The sequence below is a fragment of the Hirundo rustica genome, chromosome 3, assembly GCF_015227805.2.
Source record: "Hirundo rustica isolate bHirRus1 chromosome 3, bHirRus1.pri.v3, whole genome shotgun sequence".
Classification (NCBI taxonomy): Eukaryota; Metazoa; Chordata; class Aves; order Passeriformes; family Hirundinidae; genus Hirundo; species Hirundo rustica.
The window spans coordinates 98,953,640-98,966,062 of NC_053452.1; the positions used below are offsets into that span (position 1 = coordinate 98,953,640).

General features: G+C 40.4%; 1 protein-coding gene across 3 annotated transcripts in view; it reads left to right on the forward strand.

Moving 5' to 3' along the window:
- Positions 1 to 629: 629 nt before the first annotated feature.
- Positions 630 to 12,423, forward strand: part of COLEC11 (collectin subfamily member 11) — a 41,527-nt gene continuing 29,733 nt past the window's right edge. For 2 of the 3 annotated variants that reach the window (XM_040060579.2, XM_058420004.1), the window contains exons 1-2: positions 630 to 829; positions 5,934 to 6,056. The gene's annotated coding sequence lies outside the window, so the exon portion shown is untranslated. The remainder of the gene's footprint in view (positions 830 to 5,933; positions 6,057 to 12,423) is intronic. The other variant, XM_040060580.2, reaches the window with a different exon arrangement.

The window sequence follows — 12,423 nt, forward strand, 5'->3', positions numbered from 1 at the left end:
CTCAAAATCCTGCTTCTCAGAATCAGCTGGCCCAGGTTTTTTCCTGCTTAAGTGTTTGTGGAGTACTGTGGTTTATCTAGGCCTCAAACTAGTTTAGCTCTTTAAGGTAAAAAACAGAGTTGTACAACTATTTAGAAGCTGTAGTGAAATAGCACTCGGGTTCTGTCAAAAGGTGCTTAAAAAAACCTCACAAAGTTTTGTGAAGATGCCTGCCATGTAGATAATTTAGCATTTATGTTGTTGTGGGGTGTTCAGATGTGGCTCTGAAATAGTTGCATGTTTTACTCAAGCCAAGAATGTTGCAGCCAATTGCAAGAATAGAATTTCAGCAAGGAGGGGGAGTGTGTTAATTATCCACACAAGATGATCACATTCAGTGCTGCGTTTCATGTGTTTTCATATCCGCTGAAGCAAAGCAAGAAAAGTGTTATGCTGGGGCAGTGTGCGTGCATGGCTTAAAGCTGAATAGATGTAAATGGTTAAAAAGGGGTTCTCTGCTAGAGAGGAGGAGGGGAAAGTAAGTGTGCATTCCCAAAAAAGTACATTCCCAAAATAAAAAGCTTACATCATGGACCTCTTCAGTTTTCCCACACTTCTTCCCTAATTATTGTCCTTCAGGACAGCTGATCTATTTCAAACAGGAAGCTGTTTACAGATAACACTTGCAACTGTTTTGTCTGATTTGTTGAACTGTCGAAAAGCAAAAGACAACCTCTTTTCAAATTAAAAACTGTCAGACTTCTGTAAACAGCAGCAATGAGGTTCATCTGTGCAGTGTCCCTGCAGGCACAGAGCATTGTGCAGTTCCCATTCTCTCAGCAGCCATAAGGTAAGAGACTTTTATGCTTTCACTCTGTAAAAACATGTAGAGGAAAAAGTCTGGAGGTTTATTAGGGAGTTGCTTTGTATATGGCAAAACATGATTGACAATCCCCAAGTAGAAGGGGAAGGTAAAGGAAAAAAGAGCTCGCTCGAGTCTATCGGATAACATTGGACTTCTCTTTTGAGAAGCACCCATGTGGATTAGATCACTGAATGCCAGTTTAGTTTAGGGGGGGTTGTATTTAAAATGTAAAGATGCCATTGGAAGAACTCGCTTTCCTTTTAGCAGGGAAGGACAAAACACTATATGAATTTCAACTTTTCCTACAATTGAAACTTATTGTACTTCATTCTTGAGTTGTAATTCCTGGTAACAGACACAGGCAGCTGTCTGTTTTCCACTTTAAAAAGTGGTCTTTTAATACAACTGCAAAGCAGAGGATGAAGACTGGCATTGCAGAAGCGAAACATATGACACAAGGTCCAGTAAGGGTTGGAATTATACTACTGGATAATTAAGAGCAATCTTGGAGAAAACCAAATCATGTAGGGATTAATACCATGCAGAAATGCTTAGTGAGACACAATGATACAAAATCTTGATCCAAGTGAGCAGGAATATGAGGCTAAGCCATAGTTTAATAAGCAGTAGGGCACATGTCTGCATTTCAGTCATGAGCTATGAAAACTAAGTCCCATCTGACCTCTGTGCATACATATGTGTTCAGTATAGGCAGTGACATTTTGGAGGGGGATTGTTTTCTAGCAAAATCACATCGCTGTGGAGAACCGAAATAACTAATGTTACTTGTCATACAGTGAAACAGAGCAACTGGACTGGAAATACTGAGACTTTGTTTATTGGTGCAAAATCAATGCACTTAGGTTTTTAAAATGTGGCAAATGTAAAAATACTGTTGTCCTATGTTTTTCTCTCTGTAACTGAGATCTTTGTATTTCATATCCATGGGATTGTTTACATGATCACAAACATTTAAGGCATTATGGTGATCAGAAAATATAAAACAAACACTGATCACAAAATGATACTATCCCAAAAATTTTAGTATATTACTGATGCAGCATAAGATGTGCCAGTGTTGTAGACAAGAAGTAAGGCTTTCAAGCTGAGTATTTCTTTTAAAAATGTTTGGACTGTCTTTCATAATTTTTTCAGATGTATCTGTTAAAGTGAAATTATTGTTTTAGTTAATACATGAAAGATAATGTGTAAGTTAAATTCATAGTCAAAATAGCATTTTAAACATGGCATAGTCCTACAGTCAATAGAGAATTGCCCTGTGGAAGCAGCAGAAATCTACTGTGTAGTTTCTAATTGTGTGTTATGTTCAAGACTATTTTTTTTTTCTGATTATTTTGAGTGATTTTACACTGTTTGTAAAGCTCTTTTTAGTCATTTCTAGGGCTGTCCAAAAATTCTTGAACCAGAATCCTTTTGAAGTAGGAAGACTTTTGGCAGAGTAGCTTTTTAAAGAAAAGTGTCAGTTTTCTGGGATAGTTCAGTTCTTTTGTCAGATTATTTTGGCTGAAAACCAGGAGTTTAGCCAAAAATATTCTCATGGTGTCTCTTGGGAAGTGTAGTTTGTGCTTTGCACTGCATTTCACTACTGGCTGAACTTGACAGCTGAAGCACACTTCTCGTAAGGCTGTGTGATCAGGGTGTCACTATTTTAATTTCCCTTGATGAATGGAGTATTAGGATGTATTTTGCAAAAAGCCTTATGAAAGAGGCACAGACTAGGCTCATAGGGCATCAGCTGGTTGATATCTAGTTGGCAACTTTTTAAAATTTGAGTGTTTCCTTCTGGTTGGCATATGAGCCACAGGCCATCCTGGTTTTCAGCCATGAGAGTAGGACCCTTCAAGAGAGTGTCAGCAGGTTTAAAGCCTTTTGATGTTTTTAGCCATGCAAACACCTGTAAAAGGGAGAAAAGATTTAATAACATTTCTAAGGCTTTGTTAATGCTTCTGCCAACTTTTGCGTTAAAAGTGTTCCATTTTATGTACTTGGAACTGAAAAATGTGAGGGAATATGGCTGGATTTTAAGATCTTTTAAAAACTCTAAAGTCAAGGGTAAAACAACCTACTGGGAGCCTGAAGCTTTAGAAAGAGGTGGTTTTAAAAATCCCGCAAGGTTTCATCTTACCCATTTAAGTGCTTCTTCAGAAAAATCAAGTCTTGAGTCATTTTCTTATAGTTGTAGGAGATGTCTGTAGGCTAGAAAAGAACAGAAGTTGGTCTGCGTGAGCACTTCATCAGTGCACCAGTCTCTTAATTTTTCCATAGGATCCAAGGATCCTTACCTTCTAGGACTTTTTGGATACTGCCCTGTCAAAACTTTATCAGAATATTGGTTAGGACGTCCATAGAGTGTCCTGGAGACCAGGATAGAGCAGTATGACAAACGGTGAGGTTTTCTTCTGCTCTGAGTCACAGAATGGTTTGGGTTGGAAGGGACTTTTAAAGATCCAACATGTCCAACAGCATGTGAATGAATAGACATGAATAAATAGTTTCACAGTGCTGCAAGCTGGATACCAGACTCCAAGAACTGGCTATGCTTATGTGCAATATGGAGTGAGTGGAGGAGAGCTATGTGCTGAAGAAAGTGACCCACCACAGTCAGATGATGTGTGACAGTGTGATGGCCACAGCACACACCTGAAAATTGCTTGTGAGAGGTCCTCCAGTATTCTCTCTGCTGGATGTGGAAGTGGATCAATTCACCATCTTTAGTGCCAAATGCTGCAGGAACTAGAGTTCTGGGAGGTGGAAGCTTACCTTGAATTTGTGTGTTGAGTTGTTCTTCAAGCATGGAGATTTTGAAAAATGGCTTTTGAGAGAAGTGTTTTCTACAGTTCTCTTTGAAAAATAGACTCCTGCCACCCAGGTGTCACCTGCTGTCTGGGACTGCTTACCTGGGACGTAGGAGGTTTAAATGCAGCTCATTGCATTGCTCCAACCCTCCACCTCCCATCTGCTGGAGAAGTTCCCTTGTAACTAACCAACACAGTAATCTGGTGTGCTTGGAGGAGACTGAATGATTTGGGGTGTGTTTCCTTGATAGAAATATGGTGAGAGAAGAGTGTCTTGTTATTCTCCTCAGGCAAGAAGCTGACCATCTCTGGTGTGTGCAGTAAGAAAAGCTTAGACACCCAAGTCTTCCAGTAAAACCACAGGAACCACCTGCCTCTTAAGGTGTCTGGATTGTTAGGAGATGGTTTTGGATGCTTTGTTTGAACCTGGGATGAGGCCACAGAGAGAGATTCAGAGGTAGTGTTGCCAGTGTTGAACTTAAGCAGCTCTCACTTGGAGGTGTAGGGGTGAAAAATGGGGGAAGAGGATGGAGAGTGAAAAGAGAAATTGCTTCAGCTTTGGCTGTTTTTTGAATAGGGACCTTGAAGAATGAAGCTGGATCCATGGATGTGCTTAAATTCCTGGTGCCAATCTTTGGTCTTAAGCATAGCTCTCTCTGTGATTATTTTCTTTTTGTCCTGTTAGCTAATTGCTGAATAAGCATAAATAGGAACAACAACCAAAAAAACCCCAACAAATCCTACAGACAGTACTATAAGATTTTATTTAATTTGAGTGATTTTCAGGCTTAGTTGTGGAGCATCCCAAAATCTCCTGTGGTGGTGCTGATGATTTTAGCAGATATTGAAACTTGCTGACAGTAGGTATGCATTTATTCATCTTTAGTGGACTCTTTAGAACTTGTCTATGGGCCTCCAAGAGACCATTGATGAGATGTTGAATGCCAAGGTCAGTTTGCTTTTTGGAAGGATAAAATTATTTAAATGATGATATAATTTTAATTCCACTTATATATATAAATTTTTATTATCATCAGAGAAAGTTTGTAAGAGATCTAATTTTTGGGAATTAAAACAAAGAGCTTTTAAAAAATTGATATGAAAGAACCAGCATTGTTAGATGGCACAGTAATAATAGCCAATCAACTAAAAACACCAGACAAGAACCTAATGAAGGCCTAGCACAGGAAACAGAAAAAACCCTTATTAAGTAGGGAAAAAAAAGAAGTGTATCATTGAGTTTTCTTGTCAGAATGGTGTTAATAAGAGAACAGGCCTCTGATGGCCCACTGTAGTGGAGTTATGTTCAAGAAATATTAAGGAAACAGGTACTGAGAACATGTGGAAGAGCAAGAGAAGAACTGATGGTGCCTGCTGAGGAGACTCCAAGGTGCTGGATCTGTCAGCAGCACCTACAGATGCACTTGCAATGTTTTTCTCTAGCTGTGCAATGAACTTGCAGTTTAAAGCTAACGTAGAGATGAAATGAGATGATGTAGTAAGAGCCATGCTATGATCTGCAGCTGAAAAAGCTCTTTATTGGAGGTTATCTTCCTTTACTGTTTAATATCTTCATGAATTTGGTTTGTTTGGCCAGAAGAGAAGGCTTTGGGGTGATCTAATTGCAGCCTTCCAGTACCTGAAGGGAACTTACAGGAAGGATGGAAAGGGACTTTTTACAGAGGCCTGCAGTGACAGGACAGGAGGAAAGGGCTTCAAACTGAAAGAAGACAGGTTTAAATTAGTAGAAAAATATTGTTTACTGTGAGGCGCTGGAAGTGGCTGCCCAGAGAAGTTGTGGATGTCCCATCCCTGGAAGTGTTCAAGGCCAGGGTGGAGCTCTGAGCAACCTAGTATAGTGGAAGATCCCTGCCTGTGGCAAAAAGTTTGGAACCAGATGATCTTTAAGCTCCCTTCCAACCTAGGCCTTGTTATGATATGTATGATATGTTAGAATTGCCTTTTATGTAATTGCAGAGTGTCAAAAAGTCTCTGTTGTTGTTTTCTACTTTTATGAGTGTTATGCAAAAACCACGGAGCGGACTGGTGGACAGCTGTCATCCAGCCAAGGCCGATCTACCACATCTGACAGACTGTCCCCTAAGCAACTGTGTATTTAAATGTACATTTGCCTATTTGCACTTAATGTACAAGTGATTACCTTCTCACTCTTCCTCGACTTTAGGGAAGATGACATTAAACATTGAAACTACAGTGCTGAGTGCATGGACTTCGTTATGTATAGAACTGATGCCTCTGTATCTTTTTGGCAGCACTGAGTAACTGTGGCAAGTCTTGGCTTTGTTTTCATTGTTCATTTTCTTAAGTCACCTGGTGGATGTTGGGATTTCAGGTCAGTGAACTCTTTGACACCACTGAAGCCTTTTATTTTACTGGTAAGTGCACAATTAGAACAGTAGCTTTAGCTTTTGCTCCTGTAAGTGCCCTATAAATTCTGAGCAGACAAATGTGGAGGTTCAAGTGATCGCTGCTTAGCTGTTCTGCAACTTCTTAATTGGTGCACAGCTGCCCTCTGGTCATGTTCTAGCTGTGTGAAAGGTACACCTGCTTCTATTGTTAGAGAATTTGCTGAGTACCAAAGCAGGTGAAAATGACAGTAGTTATCACTTACTTAGCATAGCTTGTTATATTATTTCCTAGAAATGTACATTATAAAAATACAGAAATCTCTCTGGGCAGTTGCTCGGATGGAAGGACTTTAATGAAAAAATTTCAAAGGGGGTTGTCATCCTCAAGAATCTTTTGGTAGCGGAAGCATCACAGTATACAGTTAAGGGAAACAACACCTTCAGATTATATGAATTCAGATAAACAACCTTGCAATTTGTGTTCTACACATTCTGTTTCCTTCTGAGTTCATATTTCTTTTTCAAAATGAGATTGTCAAAAACATCTCAAACTGCATGCAATCTCTTGTACTCCTTCTCAAATTTAAAAAAATATTTTTCAACCAGTGCATTGTACATGGTAAAGGATTTTGAGTGCGTGTGTTGTGGTATGTGTAAGAGCTGCACTGGGAGGTTTTGCCACTGAAAGCTGAGTTCCTTTTGACAATAGATTTTACATTGGGTCATGGCTATTGCCGGTGATATAGACTGATTAGTGAAAGTCTGCTGTAGCATACTAGTGGAAGAATACTTTGACTTCGGACTTTGTAATGTCTAGTTATGTGCAGGAATTGAGTGCCTTTGTGTGTGCTTCAACTAAGTCCCACCAGATGCATAGAAACTTGTTTGTTTTACTACTGCATTTTGCTTCTACAACCATTTCTGTGTACCAGCCATATATTTTCTCTTAATGTGGGCAGCTGTTTTGATAAGTTCCCTTTCTTTTGCCTTCTTTTCCTTACCTGCATGTGGAAAGGTGTGTCAGAGCTCTAAGAATAAAAGGACATTCGGTAGTACTGTTGTTATCAAGAGCACCTGTCACTTGTCCAGTGAAAATATAGAATCATAAAATGGTCTGGATTGGAAAGGACATTTACAACCATCTAGTTCCAACCCCCCTACCATGGACAGAGACATTGTCCACTAGAACAGGTTGCTCAAAACCTCATCCAATCTGGCCTTGAACACTTTCAGGGATGGGGCATCCACAATTTCCCTGGGCAGCCTTGTTCCTGTGCCTCACCACTCTCATAGTAAAGAATATCTTCCCAGTATCTAATCTAAACCTACTTTCAGTTTTAACTCATTCACTATAGTCCTGTCACAATATGCTCTCATAAAAAGTCTTTCCACATCATTCTTTTAGACTTCCTTTAGGTACTGGAAGGCTGCAATTAGGTGACTCTGAACCTTCTCTTTTCCTGGAATCCCAAATATCTCAGTCTTTCCTTGTAGGACAGGTGTTCCATCCAGGTGTTCCATCCCTCTGATCATCTTTGTGGCCTTGTCTGGACTCACTCCAACAGGTCCATGTCCTTCCTGTGCTGGGACCCCAGAGCTGCATGCAGCACTGCAGGTGGGGTCTCACCACAGCAGAGCAGAGGGGCTGAATCCCCTCCCTCCCCTCCTGCCTACGCTGCCTTTGATACAGCCCAGGACACATTTGGCTCTCCAGGCTGCCAGGGCACATGGCTGGATCATGTCCAGCCTCTCAGCCCCCCTGCACCCCCAAATCCTTCTGAGCAGGGCTGCTCTGGATCTGTTCATCCCCAGCCTGTGTTGGTACCAGGGGTTGCCCCAACACAGCACCTTGCACTTGGTCTTGTTAAACCTCATGAGATTCCCATGGGCCACTTCTCCATCCAGGTCCCTCTGGATGGCATCCTGTCCTTCAGGAGTATCACTGGACCACTCAGTTCGGTGTCATCTGCAAATTTCCTGAGGGTGCATTTGATCCCTTCATCCATGTTATTAATGATTATATTAATTACATTAACATCCCCTGAGGGACACCACTTATCACTGATGTCCATCAGGACACTGAACTGTTGACCACTACCCTTAAGATGTGATTGTCCATATAACCACTCTACCCATCTTTCTCCATTTTAGAGATAAGATGCTGTAGGGCACCATGTCAAAGGTTTTGCAGAAGACCAGTTAAATTACATCTGTAGCCCTTCCCTTGTCCACTGATGTAGTCACATGTTGAATCACACAGCATCACATATAGAATGTTAGTTGGTCTCTCAGCCTGAAAGTTAAAACCCCCTTTTTTTGAAATACCATTGACATTGCCCCAGTTCAAATGCAAGACTTTGATCATGAAGGCTTATGTACCACAGTGTTTTGTTATATTGAGGATATCACTCCAGGAAATACGACCTTGTCATTTGAGGATAACACTGTTGGATTCTTTCCATAATTCTTGGTGGCTTGCATGCTGTTACAAAATGCCTGATGTTGTTGTATTTCTTATGTTCCGTGTCTTTTGCTGGTTATTATTTTCCATTGCAGCCTGGTCTTTTGCCATATCTTTCCTTCTTTTAAAATGTTCCTACTTTAATTATGTGTTGGGTTGTTTGGGGGGTTGTGGTGTTTTTTTTTGGTGGGGGGGGGCGGGAGGGATTTTTGTGTGTTTTTTGTTTGTTTTTGTTTGTTGTTTTAGTTTGTTTTTTTTTTGTTTGGTGGCTTTTGTTGTTTGTTTATTTGTCTGTTTTTCTGGTAATTTAGTCCCTTGATTTCTTTAACTTATTCATTTTCCTGTGTTCTGTATGCTGCTGGCATGCAATGGCATCGTTTTGTAACACAATGACAACCATCTCAGCTGCTGCCAAGGGCATTCCTTTCCTTGGCTGGCATAATTTTTTACAGGAATTATGGCCGTTTTATCCTCACCAGGAATCAAGGAACTAAATCAACTCAAAAACAACATTTCAAGCAGAGGAATATCTTACTGCTGGAATAGCAGCCTATGCTAGCTGGGATCAGCTGGCCATTGGTGACAGTACAGAGGAGGAGAGGCTAATGTGTGACTGCAGCAGAAAGCCCAGGCTGCTGTTAGCCCTCCTGTAGATTGACTTAGCTAATTAGCAATGATGGGACACCCCTCACCTAACTTTACATACCTGCAAGGTTGAGCTAGTGATACTAGGTAATGAATAGGTACCTTCAGAGTCATTTACTGGTTCTGTTCTGTATTGGGGTGAAATTAATCCCTGTGCCAAGGTGCCTTTCTCTGACTTGCTTACACAGAGTGCTCAGGATGACTTTCTCAGATTGACCACCTAAGCCAGAATAGTTAAATCACCCCAAGATTTTAAAACTGTTTAAAACTAACCTCTGCTAGCTTGAGGTCTGGACCTAAGCAGAGTTGTCTTGATAAATAGGCATCTGCTAATGGCAGCTGTGCTCTGTCTTGTGGTTCACTCTTTGACGTGTCATACTTGCAGCATTGGGAAGAACTGGGCAGCAGTCAAATGGCTTCCCTTTATTCTTAGAACCTCCTTTAAATGTAGTTGTCTCTTATCTAATATGTAAGAAAAGAGGGTCAAAAGCTGTTTCTGCTCTTTCTTGTGTTTTCTCCTCAATGAGGAATAGGATATTGTGACAACCAAAAGCAAACCTTTTTCCTGTCCCCTTGCCTTCTGGGATGGTGCCATTGCTCCTCTGTCCTTTTTCTGATACTCTCCCTTGGTCAGGCCTCTGATTTTTCACTTGCTGTGTGTCTGCTTGTCTCTTGTCTTTATTCTTCCTCTAACCTCATAAACTGCTTTTCTTAGATTTTGTCTTCTCTCTGGATATTCCTGACCCATCCCTGTGTTTACACATGACTCAATTGTGGGACATAAGAACAGAAATCATAATAATAATTTTACCCAGTTTTAGTCTAGTGTCCTATCATTAGGCTTGAGCTGGCTTAATTTTCAGTTTTCTCTGCTTCCTTTCATTCTTTAATGTAGCATGCCTGAGTGTAGTCTAATTTCACCTGTCGTCTTCATTCAATGTGAGCAATTACTCTCTTGGGGAACTGGAGCTGTGTGTCTCAACCCTCTTCAGTTAACGGTCTTCCATAATTGTTACTTTACACCTTTTGGATCAATACTTGAGTGGCATTTCTGTTGTGCAAAAGGCAGGTGCCACTGCTGGCATGGCTGGGATGATTGGATGGCCTTGATAGACTTTTCTGCCTCTTCTCTATACCTCCCAGGATGCAGGACTGGGACAACCCCCTCCCAGGGAGAGTTTGCCTTTTGATCATGTCCAGTGCCCTCAAGAAGACAACGATCAGGCCCACCTAGGAAAGCTTCCAAATACCTCAAGTGTGAGAACGTGTTGCAAAGTGTAAATTGGTTGAGTGGGCATAGTATTACACAGATACCCCAACTTCTGCAGTTAGTCCTAAGCCTCTGTGGATGGGAATGGCTGAAAAGCAATGCCTTAAAGCTTCATAAATAACATATACAAATGCATAGAGTCATATTATGTATTTATTTATGTAAAGAAATGCTCCCTGCAGCATTCTCCACATCATTCACTGATTCTTAGTGAATCCTTTTTTTTTCATTTCCTATAGATAGCTGTGTGAGAATAGTATGAGGTTCTCACGTAAATGCTATATAGGAGTGGGAATGAACTGAGACATGTTAGACCCAGGTTTTAGAAGAACTGATACTTAAATTAGAACCCTGTGTGTGTATATATATATATATATATATATATATATATAATTTTTTTTTTTTGGTGGCTAAGAATACCAAAAATTTCATCTGATATATAACAATGACGGCACTCAAAATCACAAACTATTTTTGTAAAATATAGCTGAAGACAGATCTTGTAATCTAGTAGGGACTTTGAAACATTGCATGAGAAATTCTGTTTAGTATTTCTAGTTGTCTCTGACCACCAATTTACATAAAAATAAAAATGTACTTGAGTGTTATTTTCTACAAAAAAAGGCCATAGATTGTTTAAAAATCCATAGAGAAATATTGTGAAAGATTTAACACTCAAGCCCCATCTCCCTCTAGTTAAAAGTTTTGAAAACTTGACCTTTCTGACACTACTTCATCTCACTCTTGCTGAAGCCTTTTCTTTATATTTTCAGTACAGATGACAGTAAATTAATTCTAACATGAACTCATTGACTTCAGCAGAACAACATCAGGAAGAAATCTGTCCCAATTTTTAAAAACATTCTTCATGATGAAAAGTGGGACTACTCTACCTTCATCTGATAAGGACATTTATGTTGACAGACTAATCATACCTCACAAACATTGTCTTGAGGAAATGTTCTCTGGCTGGCTCTATGGTGCCAGCATTAAGTGTACTTTGGGGAGTAACCAAGGACTTTCTATCAGTTTGGTTTTTAGGTAATACTAGCTTCTCATCAGCTTAGACTCACTCTTTTGTCCTCTACAGCAAACCTCGCTGTTCTTCAGTGTCATCAGGAGCTGAAATGTGTTATGTCTCTGTTTTATGCTACTCCATGCTCCATAGATTTCACAGAGACTTGGTAACCATGGCAGTTATGGTCCTTATTTTTGCAATTTTACAGTATTAATATTTACGGATCTTTTTCAGTCTTTCAAGTCCATTGCTTTAACCTTTAAATCAACACGTAGGATTTAACATGAGAGCTTTGTAATTGATTCTGATTTTTATAGTCTAGCTAAATGGCAAATGTTGGATTGCCCAAGGTAATGTGCAAAGGAACTGAAAGGACAAATGAGAAAACGCTTAGATAAAGTAAAAGCATAGCTACACAAAACATCTGTAGGTTAGGAAGATTAACAAGGCTGTAATGGAGAGAGATGAGGTCAGTGACACAGGTTTCGTCTCCAGTGTGAAAGGTTTCTTCCCCAGGGAATGCTCCACATCCCTTGGGCCAAGGGGTGAAACACAGCTTGTCTCAACAGTGCCGGAGGCTTGTCCTTTCTGCTTCCCCCATAAACCTATCCCTGGTCTGCGGTAGGCATTGGTGGTAGCCCTGGGACTTAATTTTTTGGGGGTCTTTTATCTGTTTGAAATAGCATGAGGACTACGTCACAGCCTTCTATTTTTGGGGCATGATTTTGTGGGCATGTGTTGCATCACCTGGAATTTGGCTTAGGGCCTGCAGGTGCTTGAGGATACATGAGCTGCCAGAGTGTTCTGCCAGGGAGGTGTTGAGATGTGGATGGCAAGGGCTTGAAAAGTCAGGGGAGTGAAAACTCTTGAAAGTTATTGCTGTGTCTGTAGTGCTGACTCAAACCAGCTTGGGAAAGTCACTCACCAAATGTGGCTGTGGCTCTGCAGATTTGTGTGTCTGTACCAGAAGAATAGTCAACTCACAATACAGATAATTCAG